The sequence below is a fragment of the Ascaphus truei genome, chromosome 5 (genome assembly GCF_040206685.1).
Source record: "Ascaphus truei isolate aAscTru1 chromosome 5, aAscTru1.hap1, whole genome shotgun sequence".
NCBI classification, from domain to species: Eukaryota; Metazoa; Chordata; class Amphibia; order Anura; family Ascaphidae; genus Ascaphus; species Ascaphus truei.
Window position 1 is genome coordinate 269,966,093 of NC_134487.1, and position 25,513 is coordinate 269,991,605.

Below are 25,513 nucleotides of genomic sequence, written 5' to 3' on the forward strand. Positions count from 1 at the left end.
GTGTGTGTGTGTGTGTGTGTGTGTGTGTGTGTGTGTGTGTGTGTGTGTGTGTGTGTGTGTGTGTATATTTATTTATTTATTTTTAATTTATATAGGAATCTGCACCGTGTTAGCCGAGCTTAATTATCAAAAATGAATAGACGATACCGTTCTGTGGCTAACGAAATGCTTTTATTTGTGCAAGCTTTCGAGATACACTGATCTCTTCTTCCGGCCGTGTTACAATGCATAAAGCAAGCAAGGTTTAACTTAAAAACAGTGAATTTTGGAATTGTATCTGTGATATATATTTATATATATATATATATATATATATATATACATATATATAATATCAGTATATATATATATATATATATATATATATATATATATATATATATATATATATATATATATATAGTGGAAATAGAGAGACACACGGAAAGGGAAAGACAAAGCCAGAGAGACAGAGATACATCTGACATACGGTTTTGGAATCAGATGGTTGATATATTGTGTATTCCTGGGAGTGAACTCATCAGAAACAGCAAACAACTTCCTAGCCTCTGTTGTTGGAGGGGTGTAAACAAGGTAGTTAATATGCATAAAACATAATTAACGTCTTCAGTTTTTTCACTTGCTGTAGTAGCGCCTCTGCAGCTGGACTCATGGGAAATGTAATAGCAACATCTACATATTGCTATTAATTACAGACAATCGGGCGGACAAGTTGTGGTTAAGTGCCTGACTGGCTCTCTCTTTTGCCAGCACTCTCCCTCCGTTCCCCACTCTGTCTATTCTTTACCAAAGCATTCTGGGGTTTGCAGCTTTGCGATAAAGGCCGTATTATCTGTCCTTCAGAACAGACACATAGGGGCTTATTCTGTAAAGTGTGATAGCACAGATGACGTGCTATCGCATGAAAGCTCCATTGACTTAACTGTGGATTTTCCTGTGATAGCACGAAATCTGCGCTATCACACTGAATAAGCCCCGTAATGTAAACAAAACAATACCAACATATCGGTATTACCAATACTACTATATTACATAGTAGAAGTAGGTTGAAAAAAGACATATCCATCGAATTCAACCCATGCCTTTATGTTTGCTAGGAAAACAAGTGATGACGTTTTACGGCTATTTAAACAACTACTTTTTATTATCCAGAAGCCATAACACTCACACGCTTTACCCATCTTTACTGAAGCCTGTAACACTACAACAAATTAAAATGCAAGGATACTCATGCAAAGTAAATAAGTATGTGAAGTATTTCAAATAACACAAATAGAAAAGGCGCTACACCTACACAACTAAAGATGGGCGAATCCATGCGTGTGTGTGTGTGTGTGTGTGTGTGCATGTGTATCTCTATGTGCTTGTGTCTCTGTGTGTGTCTCTCTATTTGTGTGTGTGTGTCAGTGTTAGTGTGTGTCTCCGTCTCCAAAAGTGTGCCGGGGTTGGTTGAGCTCCTGCGAATGCATGCCGAGCCGGCAGCTGCTGCGTATGCGCACCGAGCCGGCGGCTGCTGCGTATGCGCACCGAGCCGGCGGCTGCTGCGTATGCGCACCGAGCCGGCGGCTGCTGCGTATGCGCACCGAGCCGGCGGCTGCTGCGTATGCGCACCGAGCCGGCGGCTGCTGCGTATGCGCACCGAGCTGGCGGCTGCTGTGCATGAGCGTCCCCACTTGCCCACAGATGACGCGCGCCGATGGCCTCTTTTGCCAACCGTGACATCACTTCTGTTACTCTACATCCATCACCATGAAGGACATACTTGAAAACGAGCGGTAACTCTCAATGTATTACTTCCTGGTAAAATATTTTATAAATAAAATAAATTTGTGGAAGCAAAATTTTTGTAGTTGTCAGCAAAGAAACTTCACTTAAAAAATCCACAAAACGTGAATCGCCCTTTTTGAGTTTGATCCGCTTAAATCTGCGGACCAAAGGAACCGGCCGATCGGCATCGGATCCAAATCCGCCCCCAAAATTTGCCCATCTCTACACACAACCATCAATAAAATAAAGCAAAAAAAAAATCCGTATTTCACAATTCCCTATTGCAGCTTGTTTAAAAGAATGGGGGCAAGTGCAAGTGGGCAAGAATCTGCAAGTTCTACCATGAGTGCTCTTCCTGTGGGGGAAGCCAATCCACTTCCAACTGACTTAAGAAAGGCAAGCAGCTAGTAAGTCAGGCTGCAGGAAGGGATGAAGTTGGGATCGGGTGGAGACATCAGTAAGAGTAGAGACAATGATGCTTTGTCTGGGGGAGTGGCAAGGTGTTTGTGTGAGGGTTTTTCAGTATGGTTTAGCATTCCTTACAGGAGTGAAAGGGTACAGATTTGGGAGGAGGAACATTTGGTGTCTGCAAGGGACAATAAGAAGGTAGTGGAGAACAAACTGTGGAAGAAAGTGAGGTTGGGTAGAGTAGCGGACCATTTGAGGAGTTATCAATTCAAGGGTTGAGGATTTCACCTCTAGGCATGGTACGCAAAAAAGGAGAAGGCTCTTTCAAGCTTATACACCATTTGTCATTTCCCGAGGGTGGTTCGGTAAATTATTTCATTGACAAGGATGAGTGCAATTCTTCATTTGATAAGGCGTTGAAGCTGGTAAGGAGTTGCGGTAAGGGGCCCAGGTTGGCTAAGACAAGTATAGAGTCAGCATTGAGGTTGCTTCCTCTTCACCAGGAAAAAAATGTAATGTTATCTTGCCAGTTTAGAGGATAGACAAGTACCCGTCCATTGGGTGCTCTGTATCCTGTGCTTATTTTATAGCATTTAACACTTTTCTGAAGTTGGTTGTTAAAAAGTTGGGGAAAGCTCTGGGGTGGTTCATTATCCAGGTCATTGTTTTGTTTGTGGGTAGGAAGGATTCTGGGAAATGTGAGTGGTTGTAAGCAGTATTTTGGGATAGGGCTGTTGATTTTGGGGTACCCATAGCTGAGGTAAGACGGAGGGTCCCTGCACTAAGCTCTGTTTCCTGGGTATAGTGAATTACATGTTTTTTTGTTTGCCGGAAGGGAAAGTCAGGGAGTTGCAAGCTTTTGCTGAGGTGGTAGGGGCTGCAAAGAAGGTCAGATTGAAAAGGTTGCAATCTCTTCTGGGTCGCTTGGCATTGGCATTTAAGACCATCTCCATCAGTCGGGTGTTTTCCAAATATTTGGTGGTGGCCAACGCCATGGAAACAGAACCCCGACATTTTGTGAGGATAAATAAGGAGTTGAAGGAAGATTTGTAGGACTGGAGTCATTTTTTCGTTGTGTTTAATGATAGGACCAGATGATAACAGGGGGGTGGTGTCTGACCATGAGCTGAATGCAGAGGCAATTGTATTCGAGGGTTTCTTGGATGGTCAATGGTGTGCAGTGGAGTGACTAAAGGGAATGGAAAGACAGTCAATTGATACGGAATTGGGTGTTTTGGGAACATTTTGCCATACTGGTGGTGATTGAATTATGATGTGAGGAGTCTGACAGCAGGAGCGTTAATTTTTTTGTGGCAATTTGGGAGTGTTAATGTATATTAATAACCTATCGGCCTAATTCCCCCGGTGGTTAAGTTTCTGAGTGTCCTACTGTTTAGCTTTTTCTAAAAGACCATCTGGTTCAGGGCCAGCCATGGTTTGGGTGTGTCCAATGCAACCATGCACTTTCTTCCTCATTTCAAGTGGGAACAATTCAGAGAAGCTGCACCATATGCATCAAGGGATGGCTGCGCATGCTTGGAACACCTGCGGAACATGGGACTGATGGTATATTGATGTTGGAAGGGTTTTTAGTGGGTTGTACTTGGGTTGCTTGTAAGAGGGCATGGGTGGAAAGGAGAGCCTTTGTGATGGGTTCAGGCAAGGTGCCCGACTCTTTAGAGCTAGTATAGCAATTCCTGGGAGGGTTGTGAGTTACGCGTGTTTTGAAAGGGGCAGTGAGTAAGAGGCTGGCAGGTTTTAATGTTGCTGAAAGTTGTTAGTTAGGGAGGATTTTTCCAAGGAATTTATAGGTAAGAAAGTGTTGACTGGTTGGGGCAAGATGGGGATTAAAAGGGAATTGCGTAGGTCTATCACCCTCTGTTATTGGGGAAAATTGCCAGATGATTTTTTTTTTCAGATTATGTGGTGGTTTTACTCAAAACAGCTTTGTGTTGACCATTGTTGTTTCGTGTAAGTTAACTGGTGGGTTTCAGATAGGACCGAGGTAGGGGTTTACAAAGGGCCAATGTGGTAATAAAAGAGATTTATATGGCACAGAGGGTGAGAAAATCTAAAACAAATCAGCAAAGTGATGGTAAATGGGTTTAGTCGTTCAGGGTTGAAAATGTTGTGCCCAATGGAGGTGGTTTGGAGTTTTTTGTGATTGAGGCAGAAGGACTCAAGTCAGTTGTCAAATTATGAGTATTTTTTTTTTTTCAGTTTAATGGAGTTCTTAAAAAAATACTTTGGTGGTGAAAAAGGTCGGGTGTTTGGCACACACAGCCAAGGGCAGCCACGGAGAATGTTACAGTGGGTTGAGTTTCATTCAACGTTAAAAAGAATTGGACAGTGGTCATCAGATATAAGGGCTACAGCTGGTATGAAGTTTTGTCATGTATTTTATTGTAGGTGATAAGGTTAAAGGGTATGGATTTGAGGTTACTTACAGTCATGTGAAAAAGAAAGTACACCCTCTTTGAATTCTATGGTTTTACATATCAGGACATAATAACAATCACCTGTTCCTTATCAGGTCTAAAAAATTAGGTAAATACAACCTCAGATGAACAACAACACATGACATATTACACCGTGCCATGATTTATTTAACAAAAATAAAGCCAAAATGGAGAAGCCATGTGTGAAAAACTAAGTACACCCTTACTGCTTCCATAGGAATTAACATGCTAAGTAGCAGACAGGTGCTGCTAATCAAATGCCCTTGATTAATTGATCATCAGCCAGTGTGACCACCTCTATAAAAGCCGAAGTTTTAGTAATTTGCTGGTCTGGAGCATTCAGGTGTGTTTTAACACAATCCCAAGGAGGAAAGACATCAGCAATGATCTTAGAGAAGCAATTGTTGCTGCCCATCAATCTGTGAAGGGTTATAAGGCCATTTCCAAACAATTTAAAGTCCATCATTCTGCAGTGAGAAAGATTATTCAAAAGTGGAAAACATTCAAGACAGTTGCCAATCTTCCCAGGAGTGGACATCCCAGCAAATTCACCCCAAGGTCAGACCATGCAATGCTCAAAGAAATTGCAAAATACCCAAGAGTTACATCTCAGACTCTACAGGCATCAGTTAGCATGTTAAATGTTAAAGTTCATCACAGTACAATTAGAAAAAGACTGAACAAGTATGGTTTGTTTGGAAGGATTGCCAGGAGAATGCCTCTTCTCTCTAAAAAGAACATGGCAGCATGGCTTAGGTTTGCAAAGTTGCATCTGAACAAACCACAAGTCTTCTGGAACAATGTCCTTTGGACAGACGAGACCAAAGTGGAGATGTTTAGCCATAATGCACAGCTCCACGTTTGGCGAAAACCAAACACAGCATATCAGCACAAACACCTCATACCAACTGCCAAGCACGGTGGTGGAGGGGTGATGATTTGGGCTTGTTTTTGTAGCCACAGGACCTGGGAACCTTGCAGTCATTGAGTCGACCATGAACTCCTCTGTATAACAAAGTATTCTAGAGTCAAATGTGAGGCCATCTGTCTGAAGCTAAAGCTAAAGCTTGGCCGAAATTGGGTCATGCAACAGGACAATGATCCCAAGCACACCAGCAAATCTACAACAGAATGGCTGAAAAAGAAAAGAATCAAGGTGTTGCAATGGCCCAGTCAAAGTCCAGACCTCAACCCGATTGAAATGCTGTGGCTGGACCTTAAGAGAGCTGTGCATAAACAAATGCCCACAAACCTCAATGAACTGAAGCAACGTTGTAAAGAAGAGTGGGCCAAAATTCTTCCACAATGATGTGAGAGACTGATAAAGTCATACAGAAAATAATTACTTTAAGTTATTGTTGCTAAAGGTGGTTCTACAAACTATTGAATCATAAGGTATACTTCGTTTTTCACACATGGCTTCTCCATTTTGGCTTTATTTTTGTTAAATCATGGCACGGTGTAATATGTCAATATGACGATATTGAAGTCTTTAAAAAATTTAAGAAAACTCATAAACACCATAATTTTAAAAAATCACAGAAGGATATTATTAATGGTCTAGAAGCTGATAAAGATATTATCCTCAAACCCGCAGATAAGGGTGGAGCACTAGTAGTGATGAACCGCAGGGATTATAAATTAGAGATCCTAAGACAGTTGGGGGACGAGAATTTCTATAAAAAAGTTGACCACGACCCCACTAGAGAGGTGGCAAATAGGATTTTAGCTATTGTCAATTTGGCAATGGAGGGTGGAGTAATAGCTAAGAAACAAAGAGACTATCTGATAAAAAAAGATCCAGTTATACCAGTGTTTTACACCCTACCAAAATCCATAAGAACTTAAGGATACCCCCGGGGAGACCCATAGTAGCTGGTACAGATTCGATTTTTCAACCGTGTGCTGTCTTTTTGGACAAACTACTTAGACCCTTAGTCACTGATTCAGAATCTTATATTCAAGACACATCTCAATTCTTACTTAAAATTCATGCTGTATCACGTTGCCTGATGAAATCTTACTAGTTACTCTGGATGTCAATTCTCTATACACATCAATTCCCCATACTGATGGTGTCACTGCAGTTAAGACAGGTCTTGATGATCTTAAGCGCTGACCCGTGCTGAGGCGTGCTGATGTTTCTCAATGAGAGCAGCTTTAGCAGGGGCTCGCGCACGCTTCCGCATGCGTGCAGAAGCGTAGATCTTATTCAAAAGATAGATTTTCGTGCTCACGGGAGCGCAGGGGCGGTCACGTGAGCGGTTCGCCCAATGAGGGCGAACCAGCTCCGTGACGTCACAGCCCCCCCCCCCCCCCGACACGCCCCCGGACGGCGCGTGGACCAAGGCCAGGGAAAGCACCCGCTTTCCCTCAGCCTCCGCACGCCTATGCACGGCTGCAGTCCTATGGACGCACCCTAACCTCTACACACCAAGGGAGCGTATGCTCATTGTAGACTTGCTAGAAGTTATCTTACAAGAAAAACATTTTCTTTTTGAGGATGCATTTTATGTCCAAACACATGGCACGGCAATGGTCAGCAATGTAGCACCCACATAGGCCAACATATATATGTCTAGATTTGAAGATCAATATGTTTACAATCATCAAGGTTTTCTTGGACCATAGGCATATGTGGGTTCGCTACATTGATGACGTGTTCTTGGTGTGGCAGGGGGATGTTACTACTTTATTGGATTTTGTGGCAGACCTGAATAGGGCCAGAGCAACGATCGGGTTTACATGTATATATGATAAGAGTGCTGTTAACTTCCTTGACACTACTGTTAGGGTGGTAAATAATAGGCTGGAGTCAGATATCTTTACCAAACCCACAGACAGGAATAATTTGTTGCATTATTCAAGTTTTCATCATCCAGGGACCCTACGGGGTCTATCATACAACCAGTTTTTTGCGGACAAAGACCTTGAGTTGAGTATGGACAGTATGACCAACAAATTTAGAGAGAGAGGATATCCCGCAGAACTCTTAACGAGACAACGAGCCAAGGCAGAACTCTTGTCTAGAGCTAGCCTCCTGGACCCTTCCACAGCCATACGTAATACGAGAACGTTTTCAGTTCCATTTATATCTACATATAATACTCAAAGTGGAGAAATAAAAAATATAATCTTAAGACACTGGCCACTACTACAGAATGACCCCACATTAGCTCCTCTATTCTCATTGCGACCCCTCTTTTCTTACAAAAGAGGTAGGAAACTGAGGGATCAATTGGTTAAGGCTGACATTGGAGGTACACAAAGCAGACAGACCTTTTTGGGCACACCAAAGCTGGGCTGTTACAGATGCTGCAGCTGTGCACAGTGCAACAGCATGCAGGAGGGGCCAACGTTCCTTCACCCACTGTCGGGTCAAAAATATACAATCAAAGAGTACTATACGTGCTTATCCAAATGGGTCGTGTATCTAATTAAGTGTCCCTGTGGGTTTGGGTATGTGGGTGAGACTACCCAGCCAGTTAGGGACAGGATAAGACAACACAAGACTGCCATACGGAAATGTGACCCAGATGCTCCCGTCGCTCACCATTTCACACAGGCCGGGCACAATGCAAGCCAGCTACGCTACCAGGTGATAGATGGTGTGAAAAGGAAGCGACGCAGTGGAGATCTCCAGAGAACTTTATTTCAAAGGGAAACCCAGTGGATAAGACGCTTGGACACACTGGTCCCACATGGCATGAATAAGTCATTAGACCTCAGCTGCTTTTTGTGAGGTGACGATTAACTGACCTTAGACTGATCCGGTCCCTTGAGCGGTTGGCTAGACCCTCTATGGTCTCACATTATCCCTGGTAACACCTTAGTAGCACCATAGGCTCATGATGGTTGCCCCTAACAATGAGATGTGTAGTGGTTGGTGGTCTGGTCACTAGTGGCAGCCTTAGTGTGGAGATCCATTCCCTAACTTTGTATGTTTTATCCCACCTCTACCCCTACTTACGGGCCATGACATCAGGATGGTATCATGCTATGGTCAATTATTTTTTCATTATTATCTGATTTTTTCAGTATTATCTGAATTTTTATGCATTATTTTAAGGTCCATGTAACTAAGATTACTACATATTTATATGTGTGGTCTTGTGTTCTTTTTCTGTATGTGTTCAATATATTTTTTGATTTATAAGACTCATTTATATTTTGTTCTGTTATAGAGTTACCCCCCTAGCAGCTTATTAGGACACATCTATCCTCCAGTACTCCTTCATATTCTGATATACTCCACATTGGCAACCATCAGCACATTTCTACAGTGTCTGGAGCATTTACGATCCACAAGCATCACTGCGCATGTGCAGCAGATCGGCGCCTCAAGAGGAGACTGTGGCGTCCCTGCACTGTTTACGCTAGCCATGTGTGAGGTTCTTTGCATATCCTGACGCATGCGCGCCTCATTGCCCATACAGGAGGCACTACACGAACTTTATGGGCGGGACATTACGCAACGTGTGACGTCATCCAGGAAGTGACAATATATGAAGTGCACCGTGAGGTGTCCGGTCAGCCGCCGCTGCATTGAAAGAAAAGGAGAGTTGCCAGTAGCCTGTGAACACTAAGAAAAGGACGGTTTGAGTTTCTCATATATCTTTACCTATACTACGGATGGCTGTTCACGGCTGGACTATATGATTTTGTGATTTTTCTAAATTTGCAATTGTGTGTCACATAGGGGGACAAGGGTCAAGGGAAGTACCTTGAGGTTCCTTTGGACCCAAGGGAACGGGCCTGAAGAAAGGGTACCTACCCTGAAACGTTGCCCCTCTTACCCTACCCCAGTGTCTTTATATGTTTACCTGTTTTCTTTCCCCCCCCCCCCACCCCTTTTGTATCACACACTTCCCTTCCCTCTATATTCTCCCCTACCTTTGTGGTTTTCAGAGCTGCATACTCTGCATTTACAGTCATTTAGCATTTCCTTTTTTATGAAATTATGCATCACTCACGCTATTAAATTTGTGGCTTATTCTGAGACTCTCTACGTTTTTCTCCATTAATCAGTGTGTGCTGGAGCTTCTTTTGGGTTTCTATGATTTACAGTGGGGTCGTTTAGGCCCACTTTGTTCCGTGCACCCTGTACATTTTCAATATATTTTCATTTTAGAGTGCTGTCTATTAGTGTGTATATATTATGTCATGTGTTGTTGTTCATCTGAGATTGTATTTACCCAATTTTAAGACCTGCTAAGGAACAGATGATTGTTATTATGTCCTGATATGTAAAACCATGGAATTCAAAGAGGGTGCACTTTCTTTTTCACATGACTGTATTTATTGGGCAATAAGAGCAGCAGTTAGGTCACACGACACTTATCTGGGATTCTAGACAAAGGAGGTTATTCTGTCCTGGAAGGCTTTGAGAGGTATGAAAGTGGTGCAGTTACTCTCCAACATTCTGGTGGAGTGGAGGTATGGGGATTCACCGGAAGTGTAAGTGTCAAAGGTCATTGTCATGATGTTCTTGCCTAGACAACAGGGAAAAAAGCCATGACGTACAGTGTAGAGGTAACTTCATAGGATCACCTGAGTGCCAGCCCTGCTCCCGGTAGAAAAAAAAATCTACTTCTTCATTTGGTTCATTCTATAAATCTGAGGTAGCTGAATATTATCTTGCCTCAAAGAAGCTGCAATTATATGTAATAATAATGAGACCCACAAATAAAGAACTGTCAGTGCTTCACCCTTATTCTGAAGCCAAGGAGCCACACTAGTTAACTTCCATTTAGAAGTAGAATGGCCACAAATGTACTGTAGTGTCAATTTAGATACAGTTAAAGACTTTAAAATATATATGTTAACATTTTGCAAGCATTTATCAACTATGTGCCATACATGTTGACATTACTTTAACTTACAAGTACGTTTTAGTTGATAAACTGCACTTAGCTGCCTAAACAACTAGTATGCAATTAACAGGAGCAGAACATCTAAGGGCCACATCAAAGCCACCAGTTGAAGATCTGTGCTATTGGCTCTCTGCTCTTGCTAATTTCATGCTAGTTGCTTATGCAGCTAAATAAATGAAGGTTATGTGAAATATATATATTTATGTTGGACATCTTTTTAGAAAGGAACGGTATACAGGAATATACCAAATAAGTAAACATGTGAAGCATGTTGATCCAGGGAGTAATCCAATATTTGGAGTCAGGAAGGAATTTATTGTTTCCCTTGTGAGATATCATGGAAGATTTTTCACTGTTTTTTTGTTTGCCTTCCTCTGGATCAATATACTGTAAGTAGGGCTATAGAATCGAGTATCTGTCATCTAAATTTGGCATAAGATGAACTTGATAGACGTATGCCTTTTTTCAGCCTCATCTACTATGTAAAAACAAAAGACACTGAAGAGGATTGGCGGACAGCCAAGCAAGCCAGAAGCACTCGCAACTCAACGGGTGGGGGTGAATTCAAAATATTTATTGAAGCTACATAAAAAACATAATGGGGACACAAAACAAAAAGGGGGATACTCCTCCCACGCATTTCACGCTGTGGTAGTGCTTTCCCAAGGAGAATTTCCTCTCTTTTGGTTATTCCTGCCAACAGTCAGCATTGAGCCTGCCAGCTCTACCTCTCCATATCAAGGTCCCTTATCCTCCGCACGGAGCAACTCCAATTTCATTTAACTGCAAACACCATACTATACCTGTACCCAAACGCTGCTGTCATCATGCCATCTTATTCCGGATTACACACTTTTGAACATGTTTTCATCTGTTAAAGCTGTCTTGTGAGCTGTGAATGGTTTGTCTGTCATCATCATCTACTATGTAACTATATATATATATATAGTGCAGATGTTATAAATGCTTGAACAATGTTGAAATACAGTAATTTGTAAGTCTTTTAATGCATCTAAAATGACAATATGGTTCTGGCCCTTGTACTCCTAAATGTTTTGTAACCTGGGCCCTTTGGAGAACTAGTTGTAGATCCCTGTTGTACATAAACAAGCCTTTCCCTGATACCCTGGAGCCTGGTAACTGCTACTTCATACTGTTCACGCATTACACAAAGGGCACAGTCTGTACCAATAACGTACCTCCAGCAGGGCAGCAAAAATGACAAGTTTGTTTGTTTTTCTTCCAGGCCATATTTTCTTCCCACAATAGTTGTAGGAATGTGATCACGTCGCTTTGCTGGCACTCTGTTATACAGGCAAATGAGGACATGGATGTGAATGAAGACATCTGCCAGGAGCAGCTTACAGTCTCAGCAAGTGAGCAGAAATGTTTGTGCTTATAGCTCTTCTGCCCAGGGGAGAGGTGGTAATTGGGAGAGTGTAGAGTGGATAAACTAACCATTTAGTGACAGATTATCAGGGACAGCCTCTGTCAGGCTACTAACCTATTGTAGTTAACGAAGGAAAACACAGGCTGTGTAACCCTGTTCTATAGCAAACTGAAAACAGCTGGTACCCATTCTGGACTACGGGTTGTATTTGCAACGTGCATATGCGTCTGCAGTTCAGGTTAGGCCTGTTCTGTTTTTTTTTTTTAGTCCTCTTTTCTTTAGAGGGAAAATAAATGTAACGCACCTGATGTTTGTTAAAGAAACGTTTATACACCATACAATTGTTTTACGGAAGACAATAAAAAATGGACACATTAGGAACTTGTTCTACAGTCCTGACAAGAGATTGGCCTCAGCGAGGGGTCTAGACTATTCCATTTAGGCTTAGCCTATGCTGTTTTGTTTCCAATCCTAATACATTTCCCATATAGTTGAAACATAAATTTAATTACAATCCTCATTGATTTCGTATATAGGGGTACTACACTGCAGGAACACAGGAGGATTGTGAATGAGAGTTTTACAATCAAGTGAAGTTGAGAATATCCTTGGTAATCTGAAACCAGCTGGTCAACAGTAGTGTGAAACATTTTTTGATGGCTATAGGATGCATTGTGTATTGAGTCAGTCTCAGTGTTTTAGTTCTTCCTCCGAGCTTTGTCCAAGTTGCAGCCCTTTTTCGCACTGAGCAAAGGGGATTTAAAATGGCAAAGGGATTAACAACTGCTCCTGTAGATACTGATCCCCTATTTCCCAGTGGTTTTACCCCCCAGTTGGAGTATTTTAGGGATAGACCATTTAACCAGTTTTTCTTTGGTTTGGTTAGGATGACTTCATCACTCTTTTTCTATTAACACTATGTTCTTGCTTTTTGTTGCTTAAATGCAGCAGGAGGGCATCTGATAAAAAAAAATGCTTGTTTGTACCCATTTTTAAAAAGGTTTATGTTGTAAGGAAAGAAAAGAAATACGGAAACACAGCAGTACTGACCGATACCTACATTGTGCAGTACATATTGGTTCAGATTTACTAAGTGATTTTAAGCACTAACCCACCTTATGGCTCATTCAAATGAATAGTTTAATAGGGAGAAAAAAAACAAATCCCAGAATACTTTGAGAACACATGAAAACTAAATTGGCTCAATGAACTGGAGGCAATTGTTAACCTTGTATCACCCAGGGACAAGTTCCATCCATACTGGCTCCCATCTCTAATCCCCATAGACTGTTTTGCAGTTTTATCCCTAGGGAAAAATCAGTTGGCATGACAGATAAAAGAACAGAACTGCTTTAGGTTGTCCCTGGCAATTCATATCAGGTGGTCATCTTATTGTTTGCATGCTGCATACCACCTCACCTTCCTTTCTTATCTAAAAGCATTGCCAGTTTTGGATATGCCCTCGGATCTCTTCCTTCTTTTGCTTTGAAGACTCTGCTAATGCATTTCTAATTTCTGCTTATCTCAGATTCCTGTCGCACACTTGTCTGCCAGACATAATTTCTTTCATTTTTTTCTCTCTCTCTCTCTCTTTAGCTCTCCTTTCCCCCCCCCCCCCCTTCCTTCCTTTCAGTGTGATGCCTCCTTACTGTAAGCTTCCCTCATACATCCTGAAAGAAACCTTCTTTTCAGCCCACCGCCCAGCTGCTTCTGCTGACAGCAGGGAAACACTCCAGAGGCCTCCTGTTAATTTAGCAAAAACAGATTCCTGGTTATATCTGACGCCTTGCTCGGCCCTTTTTGGTGTGTCTTGGGGGGGACCGAGGATAAGCACAGCTTCTCAGGCAGAGAGGCCACTCTTAAATGAGGGGTCAGATAAGTGAAACTGCTGATTCTTAATAGACCTGCAGCACTCCTGCATCTGGTACTTATCAGGAATCGTAGCGGAGGATGTTACCCCACAGTAAGTAGGATGACCACTTGATTACCGAGAAGATTCAACCAGTCCGCTGCTTACGGGGTAAGCGTCTGTTCGGCCAAAAGGGACCCACCACATAAAATGTCTCACTGCCTGGGGAAGCCACGGCTCCGACCAAGCACCGAGACCACGGAAGGTGGCTACATCTGTACTTCCCATCCTTAGAGAATTTCCTGGGGGATTAATTTGCTGAATTTATATGAAAATGATATAAATGAGAATCCAATGCTCTTAGCAGGTTTACGCAAGAAGTGGTGAATCCACTTGAAGACAAATACAGTAAGGCTTGTGGCAATGTATTGTAGGATATTTATGCAACTTAATCTATCATGTATGTGTGTGTGTCCCTGTAACAGAGATGTATCCCTGTTTAAATAAAGCAGCCTCAGAGCTCGGAGATTCCAGCAGAGAGATAGTTGATTGCAGCTACTCAATTAACTAGTCTCCACCTGGACTAATGTGAGCTCTGTAAAAAGCCTCATGCGAGACACAGGAGAGGTTCCTTAGCTCACAGTTGGGCTGACACAGGAAAGCAGAGAAGCCTGCACAGAGACACTGTCCTGAGCACAAAGGTGTGCTGAGATCAAGACACCCAGAGACCTATATTTCCTGGACCTACTCAAGTTTATTGGCTTTGAATCTCATCCCAGGCTATGTTTAAAAGCTGTGTTTAAAGCAGCATGCATTGGCTTAAGGGTTTAACCATTTAATGTGGTCTTGAGATAAAAGGTGGCACTGTGTGCTCATTTGCATGTCATTTCCCAGAATCCCTTGCTGCAGTGGAAGCACTGTATACTAGGTGAAAATGGTGAAAAGCAGGGTTGCAGACCTGTCTAAGACATGTGAATGTGCTCACAAGTAATATATATTATATACTAGCTGAGAGCCCCGGCGTTGCCCGGGATGTTTGTGGTGTGGGTGTGGCATTTGGGTGGGGAGTGGTGCACGCGGCCCATGTGCGGTGGTAGTGCTGCTGTGGCTGTACTGATGGTGATTGTATTGGTGTGCTGATTTGGGAGGGTTTGGTGCTGATGTGGGGGTGCGGATGTGGGTGTGCCGATGGGGGAGGTGCAAAGGTGGCGATGTGTGGGTGCTGATGGTGTTGATGGGGGCTGGGAATGGTGGGGAGCCGAGAATGCCAGTGTGCTGGGGGGGCATGGGATACCGGTGTGCTGATGTGGTGGTGCTGGGGTGTGTGTGTGTATACACGTGTGTGTGTGTGTGTATACACGTGTGTGTGTGTGTGTATACACGTGTGTGTGTGTATACACGTGTGTGTGTGTATACACGTGTGTGTATACACGTGTGTGTGTGTATACACGTGTGTGTGTGTATACACGTGTGTGTGTGTATACACGTGTGTGTGTATACACATGTGTGTGTGTGTGTATACACGTGTGTGTATACACGTGTGTGTGTATACATTGTGTGTATGTATACGTGTGTGTGTATACACATGTGTGTATACACGTGTATACATGTTTGTGTGTGTGTATACATGTTTGTGTGTATACATTGTATGTGTGTGTGTGTATAAGTGTGTGTGTGTGTGTGTGTGTGTGTATGTGTACACATGTTTGTGTGTGTATACACGTGTGTGTGTGTATACGTGTGTGTGTGTGTGTATACATGTGTGTGTATATACATGTGTGTGTATACACATGTGTGTGTGTACACATGTGTGTGTGTACACATGTGTGTGTGTGTACACATGTGTGTGTGTGTACACATGTGTGTGTGTGTACACATGTGTGTGTGTGTGTACACATGTGTGTGTGTGTGTACACATGTGTGTGTGTGTGTGTACACATGTGTGTGTGTGTACACATGTGTGTGTGTACACATGTGTGTGTGTGTATACACATGTGTGTGTGTATACACATGTGTGTGTGTGTATACATGTGTGTGTGTATACATGTGTGTGTGTATACATGTGTGTGTGTGTATACATGTGTGTGTATACATGTGTGTGTGTGTATACATTATGTGTATGTATACCTGTGTGTATACGTGTGTGAGTGTATACGTGTGTGTGTGTATGTGTACATGTGTGTGTGTGTATGTCTCCACGTATGTGTTTGTATGTCTCCATGTGTGTGTGTGTATGTCTCCATGTGTGTGTGTACGTGTACATGTGTGTGAGTATACGTGTACATGTGTGTGTGTGTACGTGTCTACGTGTACATGTGTGTGTGTGTGTGTGTGTACGTGTACATGTGTGTGTGCGTGTCTACGTGTACATGTGTGTGTGTCTACGTGTACGTGCGTGTGTGTCTACGTGCGTGTGTGTGTACGTGTGTATGTGTGTGTCTATGTGTGTGTCTACGTGTGTGTGTTTGTGTCTACGTGTGTGTGTTTGTGTATACGTGTGTGTGTGTATACGTGTGTGTGTGTGTCTACGTCTGTGTGTGTGTGTGTGTCTGTGTCCCTGTGTGTCCTTTGGCCCGTGACTCCGCCTCAGGGAAGGGGGGGGGTGGGGGGGGAGGGGGGGGAGGTGGTGGGAAGGAGGGGGGTGGGGGGGAAGGGGAGGTGGGGGGAGGTGGTGGGAAGGGGGGGGGGGGGTGGGGGGGAGGTGGTGGGAAAGGGGGGGGGGTGCGGGGGAGGTGGTGGGAAGGGGGGGGGGGTGCGGGGGAGGTGGTGGGAAGGGGGGGGAGGTGGTGGGAAGGGGAGGGGGTGGGGGGAGGTGGTGGAAGGGGGGGGAGGTGGTGGGGAGTTGGGAAGGGGGGTGGGGGAGGTGGGAAGGGGGGTGGAGGTGGTGAGAGGTTGTAAGGGGGGAGTGAAGGAAGGTGAAGGGGGGGTGAAGGTGGGGGTGGAGGGGAGGTGAAGGGGAGGTGAAGGGGGGGGTGGAGGGGAGGTGATGGGGGGGGTGGAGGGGAGGTGAAGGGGGGGGGGGGGGGTGGAGGGGAGGTGAAGGGGGGGGTGGAGGGGAGGTGAAGGGGGGGGGTGGAGGGGAGGTGAAGGGGGGTGGAGGGGAGGTGAAGGGGGGGTGGAGGGGAGGTGAGGGGGGGGTGGAGGGGAGGTGAAGGGGAGGTGAAGGGGGGGGTGGAGGGGAGGTGAAGGGGAGGTGAAGGGGGGGTGGAGGGGAGGTGAAGGGGGGGGTGGAGGGGAGGTGAAGGGGGGGTGGAGGGGAGGTGAAGGGGAGGTGGGGGGGTGAAGGGGAGGTGAAGGGGGGTGAAGGGGAGGTGGGGGGGGTGAAGGGGAGGTCGGGGGGTGAAGGGGAGGTCGGGGGGGGTGAAGGGGAGGTGGGGGGGGGGGTGAAGGGGAGGTGAAGGGGGGTGAAGGGGAGGTGGGGGGGTGAAGGGGAGGTGGGGGGGGTGAAGGGGAGGTCGGGGGGGGGTGAAGGGGAGGTGGGGGGGTGAAGGGGAGGGTGAAGGGGAGGTGAAGGGGGGTGGAGGGGAGGTGAAGGGGGGGTGGAGGGGAGGTGAAGGGGGGGTGGAGGGGAGTGAAGGGGGGGTGGAGGGGAGGTGAAGGGGGGTGGAGGGGAGGTGAAGGGGGGGTGGAGGGAGGTGGAAGGGAAGGGAAGTGGAGTGAGGGGAGGTGAGGGGTGGGTGAAGGGAAGTGGAGTGAGGGGAGGTGAGGGTGGGTGAAGGGAAGTGGAGTGAGGGGAGGTGAGGGGTGGGTGGGTGAAGGGAAGTGGAGTGAGGGGAGGTGAGGGGTGGGTGAAGGGAAGTGGAGTGAGGGGAGGTGAGGGGTGGGTGAGGGGAGGTGAGATGAAGGGGGGTGAGGGGAGATGAAGGGGGGGTGAGGGGAGGTGAAGGGGGGTGAGGGGAGGTGAAGGGGGGTGAGGGGAGGTGAAGGGGGTGAGGGAGGTGAAGGGGGGTGTGGGGAGGTGAAGGCCGCTCCCTCACCCGTCCGGCCGCTCACTCACCCGTTCGGCAGCTCCCTCACCCGTCCGGCCGCTCCCACGTGGATCTGAGGCGGGAGGCAGCTTGTTGTGGCCGGTCCCCCGCTGTGTCCCGGGCGCTCGCTCGCTCCGCTGACTGTAGCGGCGCCGGGGGGGGGGGGGGGGGTGGAGGGAGGTGATTTGAAGGGGGGTGAGGGGAGGTGAAGGCCGCTCACTCACCCGTCCGGCCGCTCCCACGTGGAACTGAGGCGGGAGGCAGCTTGTTGTGGCCGGTCCCCCGCTGTGTCCCGGGCACTCGCCGCTGACTGTAGCGGCGCCGGGGGGGGGGGGGGGGGAGGTGATTTGAAGGGGGGTGAGGGGTGGGTGAGGTGAGGGGTGGGTGAAGGGGGGGAGGTGATTTGAAGGGGGGTGAGGGGAGGTGAAGGCCGCTCACTCACCCGTCCGGCCGCTCCCACGTGGAACTGAGGCGGGAGGCAGCTTGTTGTGGCCGGTCCCCCGCTGTGTCCCGGGCACTCGCTCCTCCGCTGACTGTAGCGGCGCCGGGGGGGGGGGGGGGGGGAGGCTGATTTCGGGGAGGAAGAGGCGGAGGCTCCGGCGGGTATGCGAGGGCCCCCCCCCGGGTTATACATGCTGCTAATGTACACCCCCCCCCCTACTGTGTGTGTGTGTGTGTGTGTGTGTGTCCGTGTGTGTCCGTGTGTGTGTGTGTGTGTGTCCGTGTGTGTGTGTGTGTGTGTCCGTGTGTCCGGTGGTCCGTGTGTGTGTGTATATCCCTGTGTGTGTGTTTTTGTCCCTGTGTGTCCTTTGGGCCGTCACTCCGCCTCAGGCCAATGAGAGGTGTGCGGGGGCGGCCCAAGGGACCAATGAGATTTCCCCTAGGGACACCGGACATCCAGCAGGCAGGCATGCATGCAGGCAGGCAGGCAAACATACAGTGCTTTCACTAATATAGTATAAGATATATATATATATATATATATATATATATATACATATACACACACACACACACATATACACTGCAGCCCTGTATACGGTACTGTACAAAAAATATTGTATTCTCCAAGCTCCAGCATTCTAACTTTTGGGAATAAAGGGATTTGCCAAAGGTCACAAGAAGCCACTTGACCATTAGCCACTTGGTTTTTAGAACATAGGAGGATTATTTGCATAGTATCACAAACCATTATCTTTCAAACATTTCCTCCTATGTCACAACAAAAGTACTATTGGTTTAAGTGTTATGGGTCTTGAACACATATCTCCATCTATACTGGAAAGGGATAGGCATCAGGTGCTTTCTCGTAGGGAGACCTTCTGGATCTTTAAGCTTAATTGCTTAGTTCCAGAGGGTCTAAATGAAAATCTGGACACTAGTACTATAGTCTAGTGCCCATTTTTTCTTAATTAGTGGTCTCAGTTTTTCATGAAGTGTGCTTCTTGATTGGCCAGTCTCAATCTGTTTGTTTATGTGTTTTTTTTAAATGTTGTACATTTATGTCTATGCACAGAATTATGTGTAATTATATTTAATATTATTTATATATATTTATATATATATATTTCAAGTATTTTATAATATTATTTAGTATTGGTAATATGTATTATTATCTTATTTTACGCGTGTATATACTTTCCATTTATGGGTTTTGTTGTACACCAGTATTAGATTATGTGATTGTTTCTGTTTACCATTATTGCTTTTATTGGTTGGATTTTTACCAATTATGTTTCATTGCATCACTATAAAAGATCAACAGCTGCTGAACTTTAGACACACCCCTGATGAAGTCAGTACCCCTTCTGACGAAATGCATAGGGTTATGTTCTTAATTTAATTACCCATCAGCTGCACTAAGGACTTTCATACTTCAGGCACTGAGAGACGGGACAATCCTGCATGGTGGTTCATTTATTTACAAGAGGAGCTGACTGAAGAGTGAGGTGGCCAGTTTGCTGTTAGCACGGAGTCTACAGTGTATATCTGCAAGAGGGAGTGTGGGGTCTTCGCGTACAAAAACGCTGACGAACTGGGGATCTGCTGTGCGGCTGAGTTCCTCTTCCGCACCCCCCAAACCCCCCCCCCCCCCCCTCGACCCTCCACCACGTCCGTCGGGGCTTCCGTTTGTTTTGAGTGACAACGCCAAACATCATCCGGATCAGCATACTTATAGTCTCCCGGACGAAGGAGACTCAGCTGACGGACTTTACATCTAAGAGTGGGTGAGGTCTATCCTAGCATCTATACAGCACTGGCTTTTTACCTTACCATCTCCGTCTTTGGATGTTATATATGGACTTCCATTGCTACACTTCATATGTGAACTTTTTCACCTGATACAACCTGTGCCTCTCTGGTTACATGATTGCCTATGATATACACCTATACTTAGTTGCAGCTTAGTGATGACCTTCCATTTGTTTTTAAACATAGCTGGTTCTCATATACATATTTGGTTATATGTTTTTACATTTATCTTTATCAACTTGGGGGCATTATTTGCCTTTTTTAAATAAATCTGTCTATATTTTATACTGTCTTTGAAATATTTATTATATTATATATATTTTTTTTTTTACATTTTTTGGATTAGGTTATCCCTATTAGAGCTGCATATTTTCCAATAATTTTGCATTATATATATATATTACACACATACACACTGCATCCCTGTATGTGGTACTGTACCAAAAATATTGTATTCTCCAACTCCAGCAACCTAATTTTTGATGCACGAGCTAAAGGGTGATAAAGGGATTTGTAAAAGGTCACAAGAAGCTGACACTAGAAATCGAAGTGGGTTCACCTGTTCCAAACGCAACACCCTTAACGATAGACCACTCCTAGCAAATGAACCTCTCTTTTCTGGAACAAATTCAGGTGGGCTTGTGCTTCCTCTCTGCACCTCTGTTAACCCCTTCAGTACCAGAGGGGCCCGTCACCTCCTGAATCATCACGTCTGCCCTTCCAGTGTAGTCCGCGATCACCCCTAGAAAGCGAACAAAGGGGCATGACACAGCGTATGGGTTAAAGCAGCGACCCCCTTCCACCCAGAAGTCTACTTAAGTATAACTCATGTTAATATCTTGCCCCCTGGGTCGTCCTGCTGTTTAAAAAAAGAAGTATTAAAAAAAAATTGTTTATTAATGTTTAGCTTCTAATGTTACCATGGTAACCTTTAGACGGCAATGAGCTCTGGGGAGAACTCCATTTTTACGTCCCGGACATGTAATATTTCAAAGGTTTATATCTCCTGAATAGAGATGGACAAACCAGTCTCCCCCGGAATTCTGCGGAACGTTAAAACCAAATCCGTCACCCCTACCAAAATCAAAGCGGATTAAACTGAATCCGTCCCTGGATACAATCCGGGTGAATTTTTAAGAATCCGCCCTCAGATTACATATTGAATCCAAAATCTGCACCGCGGATTGTTAAAAATCCGCACTCTCTCTCCGACCCCTCCCCCTCGATTTAATCTGAGTGCGGATTTGAACAATTTGACCGTGAATTATTAATCCGCCATGTGGATTGTCAGTGATAGGGGAAAAAAAATCTTAAAAAGACAGATTGACCTTTTTGAGACTGATCAGAGGATATCCACGGACCAATGAGACCGGCTGATCCAAGGCGGATTCAAATCAGCAAATACATTTCACCCTGAACAAAGCATCCACGGACCAATGAGACCGGCTGATCCAAGGCGGATTCAAATCAGCAAATACATTTCACCCTGAACAAAGCATTAGATTTTTACAAATGTATGAACAGTGTTGAGGGCAAGAGGAGATCTATTAAAGATCAAGAAAAATGGCGATCAATGCAGACTTCTGCTTTATAAATAAATGCACTGCTGGCTTTTTAATGCAATTAAAAGGCAATACTTTGGTTATGCAGCCAAAGGGAATAGAAGACATGCCCCTTCGATGGTTAAAGGGTTAATAGAGGATGCAGACGAGTCATTTCCGGCAGTGAGTTGAACAAGAATAAAGGAGCCTTCTTCAGGACTAGAAGAAGAAGCTAATGAGAGGATCACAAGATGCCCATTTAGCAGAGGAAACGGTGATAAAACGGTAATAACAAAGACGCATACTTACATGTAAAAGGTAAATGTTAGTAGAGTAATAACAGCACATTTACCCGTGCAAGGGTTAGGTATGCCTGGAAGAATAAGAGGTAAGAAACCAGGGTATTGATGGAATATGAAAGTGTGTGGTCAGACCTGCATGTCAGTGAGTTCACTGTATAAATAACTGTGGTCAATCCCATTGACAAGGTAGTGGTCACTACTGTGCTTGAATGCAGGATAGCACTATCCATTTAAGCCACTTTGCTGCCAGATGCTCTGGCTTCAGTGAAAGGGTTAAAGCTCTTCAGATACCACAAAACAGTCATGCTATATTTTATTTATGCCACAGGAAGGGAATTTCCATGTTGCAGTACAGGAGCGGCCAACTCCAGTCCTCAAGAGCCGCCAACATGTCAGGTTTTAAGGATATCCCTGCTTCAGCGCAGTTCAGCAGGGATATCCTTAAATCCTGACCTGTTGGAGGCTCTTGAGGACTTGAGTTGGCCACTCCTTTTGCAGTAAACTTTTTGACTTACCTACGCCTCGAGCTGGTCTCCTCCCCCCGACATCCAAAAATCATGCAACTTCTTGGGAGCATAAACCGGTCCCAGCTTTATGAATAACAACAAGATATTAAACACAACAATTAACCCGACTGGGAACCCAGAGAGATTGCTCGGTCACCATGAACCAAGAGCTCAAAGGATAGCCTCAGCTCGTGTCCACGTCACCACTCACCGCCAAGGCCGCATAGCACATAACACACAATACAGAAGGACGCTCCCATTCCGTCCGCCCGAGCTGGGAATCGCTCCGCCTTCCCCAAACTTCCAATTACGAGGTCCACCACCTCGCCACCAGTGGCAGATTTCCCTTTAGGCCCCGACCTAAGTCGGCAGAATTTTGGGGGTGGCAGAATTTGGAGGCGGCATGCCGGCCTACTGCCCCGCGCATGCGCGATCAGCATTTTCCGCTTGTGTGCATACACGATCAGCGTTTTCCGCTTGGGCGCATGTGTGAGCGGCGCTGGCTGCTTCTGCGTTATCTGCGCCGGACACTTATGCACATGAATGGGCCAGCAACGTGACATCACATTGCCATGGCAATGAGATGGCATGGCGCCAGGACAGGAAGGCGGCAACAGGTAAGTGCCTATGGGGGACATTTTGTTTACTCCGCCACTGCTCGCCACAAAGAGTCAATACTGACTCAGAGTCATCCGCCCCACCGAGCTACTCCCCTCATACCAACCCCTAATCTGCGACAATTTAACTGAGTAATGCCCCAACCCTCTTTCTCCATCTCTCACCCCATAAAGCAAGATGGAACTTCACTGCAGATGGATCTTTTAGAAAGAGGGAGATAATATCCCTTTCCTTAAATACCCTTCTGACCCTCACCCCCTATCCTGACCTCACAATTCCTTAGGGTAGGGGCCCCTCCACCTCGTCATGCCCCTCCCCCTACAAGTCCAAGGCTCTCTTTCAAGAAAAAAGGAATTTGCATACCCTCCAATAGTGCCTATTCAGCAGGTACACTTCATGTTTCTGGGTCCTGTAAGACCAGCTATACAGCGCCTATTAACCCTTGGAGTACCTGAAAGGCCCGGGCAGGGGGGCAATGCTTCGCGGCCCCTCTGGCACTCGTGTGATCACGTGACCGCTTTCTGAACTGATCACATCATCGCTTCATCACTGAAGATGGAAGGGGAGGGGTCATCCTCCTTCCGTCCACCATCACTTCAGATCGCGTCGGAGGCGATCTTCCCTTATTTAGATGAGCATTTTTTTGGGGGGGGGGACGTTGCTATATCCCAGGGCGCTCAAAGTGTTAAACAAAGTTTTTGTGTGTGATAAAATGCATAGGTAAGGGGAATTGTAGAGGAACTACAGTGTTGCACATTTTTATGTCCAAAAAGTGTTGTACTTTCTAGCAGTGGGCAAAATCGTGCTTCATCCGCTGTGAATAGCAGGGGTGACTTGCAGGGGCCAAACAGAACCGAGCAGAACATTCGCCAAACTTCCAAAGGGAAGAAAACGTCTCTCTTGCATAGGCCCAGAGACACCTGTTGCTTGGCAACGGCATTTAACTAGATGGATAAAGGAAAATGTGAACAAGAGAATCAAACCAGAGGGGGAAAAAAAAGGAACGTCACGTAAACGAAGGGAATACTGTAGCATCTGTCACCAGCGTGCGAAGCAGCCTTTTGGGGCCTGTAGTAGTGTTTAAGCTTCTTCTTTATTTAAGCCTTCGCTGCTGAGGGGCCTGCAACATATCGTAGTGAGGCAAAAAAATAAAAGGCAGTGTCCATTAGCTAAGAGAATATTTTTTGTCTGCAGCTTAACTATGTCAGAAGTGTCCATTAACAATATGATCATCCCTACCCCATTTTTGGCAGGAGGGGCCTGTAATGCACTGCAGTCCCCCCTCCCCCAGGCAGGGAAAGGGTTCAAACATATCATGTACTTTTTTTTTTGTGGCTTGTTTGACATTTTTTTTTCCGGGTGTTTCCTCTCACCGGACCGCCGGCACTTCTGTGTCATGTGATTGTAACTGGAGAGATCACATGGTGCACCTAGGCTCCCGGACGCCAGTAACGGTTGTCGGGGGCGGTCATCCTGATCTGCCACTAAAAAAGGACCAAGTGCCCATGAGTGCCTGGTACATTATAATGGGGACTGTAAAGGTTAATAATGTCCCAAAAAGTTGCCACTCGCATCACATTCATTAGCAAATTCGTTTCTTTCCACACACTACAAGCACAGCAAAAGTATGGAAATCAGGGTTTGCTTGTGATTATCCTAAACGCATTAACATGGTTTGATAAATGTGTACTACAGTATATTTTGTTAGCAGATTGTTAGATTGTGCTAATTTCTTGACATACAGTATTTCCCCTCCCTGCCCCCATGCAAGAGCTTGCAAGTAACTTGCGTTTGGTCACTAGTAGATGCCACTTGGCCTTGAATCAGGAACTCTAGCTATGCATTCAGGCCTATCAAGCGTTGTTCGTACAGAAAAAGACTCGCTGATTGGAAGACAGTTTCAAGCATTCCCAGAATCAATGATCTCACAGACATCCAGATGTAAACACGGTCCATTGAGAGCCCTCAGCATTAACAGCCCTCGCATCAGAGCATGCAATGCATCGCAATGCAGTGGTATGACTGCTCTTGGCACCCACAAATTGAAAAAAAATGTCTGACGATGTTACAACTGGATTATTGGTTTGAATGCTGCCACAAATCTGCCCTTTTAAGATATTAAAACAGTACTTGCTCGCTATCCGTATTCGTAACTAGGAGGGGGCCAAAATAGGTACATTTATCAAAGTCTTCCAGCCTCAAAACTGGGATTTTAGAGCAGCAGATTTGGCAAAGAAAATGATTTTTTTCTTTGATATATCTAAAGCCGTTTTTTGGACCAGTTTTGCAGCCAGGAGACCTTGATCGTTGACACCCTAGCCTAGCAGATACACTGCGAATAACAAGCTAGTCCTGTGTTTTCAGAAATTGGGTTCAATGGACCCCCCCCCCCTTAAATAAAACAAAACATTGATGTAGACTAGAGCAACTGAAGTGGGTACACTGAGGCCTCACACACTCACACACTCTAAACTCCTCTTACGGTTCAATTTCCTCTCCAAACCAGGATCATTAATATGCTTTATTTATTTATTGTGAACATGAGGCATTGTGCGTTGGGCGCGCTGCCAGTCCCGGAG

General features: G+C 45.4%; 1 long non-coding RNA gene across 1 annotated transcript; it reads right to left on the reverse strand.

Annotated features, from left to right (window-relative positions):
- Positions 1–9,943: 9,943 nt before the first annotated feature.
- On the reverse strand, positions 9,944–23,567 carry LOC142494570 (uncharacterized). The gene is made up of 5 exons (XR_012801540.1): positions 23,386–23,567; positions 22,326–22,400; positions 20,527–20,709; positions 11,707–11,811; positions 9,944–10,126 (listed from the first exon to the last, which is right to left on the reverse strand). It is a non-coding gene; the product is annotated as an uncharacterized LOC142494570 (long non-coding RNA).
- Positions 23,568–25,513: the final 1,946 nt, after the last annotated feature.